General features: G+C 38.8%; 1 long non-coding RNA gene across 1 annotated transcript; it reads right to left on the bottom strand.

The window, feature by feature from the left end:
* Window positions 1–259: 259 nt before the first annotated feature.
* On the bottom strand, window positions 260–3,842 carry LOC137415413 (uncharacterized). Its single transcript, XR_013621720.1, has 3 exons — window positions 3,786–3,842; window positions 3,435–3,473; window positions 260–567 (listed from the first exon to the last, which is right to left on the bottom strand). It is a non-coding gene; the product is annotated as an uncharacterized LOC137415413 (long non-coding RNA).
* Between the last annotated feature and the right edge of the window lie 1,056 nt (window positions 3,843–4,898).

The following is a 4,898-nucleotide window of genomic DNA, read 5'->3' as shown; positions in this document are numbered from 1 at the left end:
AAAGAATTGTACACAACTTGAAAGATGATTTCGTAGATGTTCATCTCCACCATCTCTTCTTCCTGATCTTCCCTTGAAATGAAGTCCAGACATTCTGAAGGGTTTGGGTTTGCAATGAGCAAAAGAAAGAGAAAATTTTACTTGGATGACTTTGAAATCAAATTAAGCAAAACAAACGCAGATCAGCCGTTCCTAATCAATAAATCATAATCAATTATGATTCCAACATTTCAGTGTGAAAATAAAAGAGGCCAAATATCATTTAAAATCACAAAAATCACAGTTATACAAGTAATTCTCAACCTGTTGTTATATCTGCAATGAAGAAATTATTACAAAAGGTAATGCAATGAAACAGTCCACCCAACTTACGAATCACTACTATTTTCTTGTTCTCTCAACATATTTTACATTCAGCATCAAAATCAACTTAAGGTGAACATCCATATCATCCAGACATGTGGTTTCATTTCCAGGGATCTCAGTTGCTGGGGTCAACCAATGTGTTGGAGCGCACTTTGGGGAGCTCCATATGGAGGGCTCCCATGGGCAGGTGTCAGGTTCGATCTACAAAAAAAAGAAGTCAGAAAACTGAGTTTAGGAAAAATGTTTTAGTCCCACAACGCATTTAGACAAAGCATTATTAAATCCTTCATACATTATAGCTATGGATCCCACTTACCCTTATACATGATACAAATACATGCACATTTACACACATCTATATATCTATATATATCTGTATATATCTATATATATCTGTATATATAATGCCGACAAACGGGATGACCAGGTTTACCGACATCCGAAGGACGACACATACATTGATGAAACAACCTGCCTGTGAAACACCAGAATGACAGTTTCAATTAACACAATGACAGAACACTGGAACCTAATTGTTTTCGTCAAGTTTATTAATATTTTTTATTCTCCCGTTTTTGCACGTTTATTTTCTTTTAAATTCATTTTCTCTGCAACCCGCTTGAGCGATTGCCACGGAATTTTCACCAAAGGAGCACCTAATGCAGTAGATTTTTTTTAAATGATAAGAATGATATAATAGGTCACGAGGTGCGGGTGCCATTTTGGAAAAAAAAAATAAAAAAATAACTTTGCACCTCTGTATCTCTGAAAACGCTCCATGAAAAAAATTGAAAATTGACACATCGTCAAGAACTCCCCATGAGGAGTAAAATATATGTTGATCATGACATCGGTGCCTTCATATACAACACTTAATCCGGTCATAAGTACAATGCTTAATCCAATCAGTTTGAAATGTATTGAGCGTAATCTAGGCAAAAATTGTATGGGAGAATTATTACCCCCGCCACCAAAGGTGGATGGAGGTTATGTTTTCACCCCTGTCTGTTTGTCTGTCCTTTTGTCTGTGAACAAAATATCTCGAAAAGTTGTGGACGGATTCGGACGAAATATGTCAGAGATGTAGCGTATGTGACAAGGACGAAATGATTAGATTTTGGTGAAGATCCGGATTTGGATCCGGCTATTAGAATTTTTAAGTGATTCTTCACCTTTGGGAGATAGGGCCCTAAACAATTCCTTAGTTGGATATCTCAAAAAGTTATGGACGGATTTGGACGAAACTTTGTGGATTGGTTGGGTGTCTGACAAGATCGATTCAATTGGATTTTGGTGAAGATCTGAATATGGATTCGGATATAATTATTTATTTTTTTCAAGTGATTCTTCACCATTGGGAGATAGGGCCAAAAACGATGCATAGCAGGATATCTCAAAAGTTTATGGATGGATTTGGACGAAACTTGTTGAACAGGTTGTTTGTGTGAGACAAAGAAGAATCGATTCAATTTTGGTGAAGATCCAGATCCGATCCAGCTTGCAGAATTTTTTAAGGGATTCTTCACCATTGATTGATATGGCCAACCAGGCGGAGGTATGCTCTCCACTGAGTGCCGTTCTCGTATTGATGATGTCATTGGTCGCATGATTCGGCAGCCATATTGGCTTGAAAATACAAACTTTCTCCAAAACGGCTCACTAGATCGATGTGAAACGCCACACATATGATCTAACAGCCTTGGGAAATATATGTTGAAAACGATCAAGTCATAGGTCACATTGTTTGTCAGCCATATTGGATAAAAAAAACAAACCTTATCCGATCAACACAAAACATCACACACATGAACTCCTTCCCAATGCTAGGCGGCGGACATTTTTTTTTATCTCAAAGGCCATGTGGTTGGGCAGCCATATTGGATCAAAGTAAAATAAATAAATAACTTTCCATGAAACGGCTTATGCTGTTGAAGTCAAACTTTACAAAATTTAAATGTGATAGATCACATGGTCTGGCAGCCAGAATATTATATATATGTGAAGAAGAAGAAACCTTTATGATGAAGAATAATAATTATTTTCACACTCCAGTACGGCTTAAAAGAATGATGTGAAACTTCACACACATTAGTAACGAGTATTTTGGAATACAGTTTGGTAATTTAAACATCGGCGGTTGCATTTCTGGCAGCCATTATTAAAAATTATTTTGAATCTGAGTATTGTTTGAATTCCTTTAAATTTCATTTTTTAAATCAAATTCTGAATCGAGTTTTTTTTTTTTTTAAGAGGATTTCATTGGTCACGTGTCTGATCAAAGTGGGACGTCTTTGCACCGGACCATCACTGCCAACAGTTACAAAGTGGCAGTTCTAGTTATTATAATTAATAACACCTGTCAAAGTGATTTTAACCCAAACTAACCAATACTCGTAATCGTCATTTCAACCCAAACTAACCCATACTCGTCAAAGTGATTGACACAAACTGTCCATTTCCGTTCACACGACTTCAACCCAAACGAAGCAACACTGGTAACACCGGGAAAACATTTATTTTTCTACATTCGCTCAAGCTCTTTTTGAGCGGTGATACTTTTCCGAATTTGCCTTTTGATGTCCATTAGCCATCTTCATCACATCACCTGTATCTTTTACATTGTCCTCTGCACTCACAACCTCTGCTGCTTTACTTCTGTTTCGTTATAAGAGGTTGAGAATGCAGGTTTGACTCTAAATGGTACAAGTGATGATGAGGGACCACCCCGGTGACGAGTCTGGTCTTGGATCTAATAATCATCACCAAGATCTCCATAAATTTCGGGCAGATCAGATCGCTAAATTTAACCTCTGGAGGAACATTTTAATTTTAATTTACTTCAGAAATGAACAACTCATCCACTGAAATAAGTAAACCTGTTCTAGACATCACACAATCTCGCAAAACCCACACATGTAATTTCGGCCCATGAGTTGCTTGGTGGTTCTACTGCAGGAAACTAACCGTGCGTTCAACCCTCTTGAGCTAGGACGCCATGTTTGAGTGTGTTAAGTCAGGTCCCCTCTGGGATTAAAGCGTGTGTTTGAGTGATGTGTTTGCGATCATACCTTCAGAAAGGAGGTCGGAAGGATGTTAACTTCGGACTTCTGAGAGACATGAAAAGGGACATGAAAAAATGTGTGATGGACAGAAGAAAACAATAATTGAGAATTAATGAAATATTTCAACAAAGTGGCCACAGATGATCAGTTATCTCTCAACAGTCAGGGATATATTCTGCATGGTGTGTGTGGTTACAGATGTGGTTTTGCGAGTGGCTATGTCACTGCGTATGTGGTTGTCCTGGCCTGTTATGAAGTGTGTACATGTTCAGTTGGCTCTGCATGTATGTCATGGTGGTATTTATATCCTCTGGGATTAAAGTGTGTGTGTTTCTGGAATGATGTGTGTGACCATACCTTCAGAAAGGAGGTCGGAACGATGTTATGAATTCCATTGTACAAATACTTGAAAACCCCTATAATCCTCCGAGGAACAGATGGAACAGTTTCCTGTGTGATGGACACAAGAGAAGAAGAATTGAGAATTAATCAGATATTTCACTGAAATCGTGATCAGTGTTGAGGGTGAGGGGGCACTCAGAGGAGCATTTTGTCGATATTCGTTTGGTATGAGATTAGTGGTGTTCTGGGTCGGATTGGACGAGTGATATGCTTATTGGAATTATCCACACGTGAGCACTGACAGGATGTATCAACAACACCAGGAAAGGTAAATTCATAATCCCTTCTGTGATGCATTTGTCAGGTTGAGAATGCAGGTCCGACCCAAAAGGCTACAAGTGCTGATAAGTCTGGTTCAGGGAGTGGGGTTTTGGATCGAAAAATCATCACCAAAATCTCAATTCGTGAAAATTAAGTTCCTGGCAGATCGGATCACTAAATGTAACCTTTATTTGAACATTTTATTGTAAATTTACTTCATAAATGAACAACTCATCCTCTGAGATATATAAATATGTTCTTAGCCGAGTAACGTCTTCACAACACCCAAACTCGGGATGGAGATGGAGTCCTCGCAACACCCAAATCGCAGGAGATTAATTATTGACTATTGAACCACCTTGAGATAAATAGAATGCCAAATTTAAGTGTGTTACATCAAAACGCCGTGATGTCCACAGGTAACAAATGCGCACAGTGAAAACTTTTAGGAAGTGTGCAATGAACACCGCACAAGATCGAAGTGGCCATTGGTGGCGCAGTCAAGAAGTAACGGATCAAACGGCCCCTCCGATTCCTTTAAACTGAAAAGCCTGAAAGTGTTTCATTTCCTCAACAGTCATAGATTTGTGCGGGTGGAAGCGTGGTTACATATGTGGCTGCCCTCGTCTTTTGGAAAGCGTGGAAACACTTTGTTGGACGAGCATGTCTGCCCTGGTATAAGTTATATTCCCCGGCATTAAAACGTGTGTTTCTGGAGTGACATATATGCGAACATACCTTCAGAAAGGAGGACGGAACGATGTTACAGATTGTTTCACACAAAGACCTGGAAATGTCTTGGGGCTC

Source organism: Myxine glutinosa, unplaced genomic scaffold, assembly GCF_964187855.1.
Source record: "Myxine glutinosa unplaced genomic scaffold, kmMyxGlut1.1 SCAFFOLD_3403, whole genome shotgun sequence".
In the NCBI taxonomy this organism is placed as follows: Eukaryota; Metazoa; Chordata; class Myxini; order Myxiniformes; family Myxinidae; genus Myxine; species Myxine glutinosa.
The sequence above is the reverse complement of the archived record's forward strand: the minus strand, read 5'-3'. Positions and strand labels throughout refer to the sequence as shown.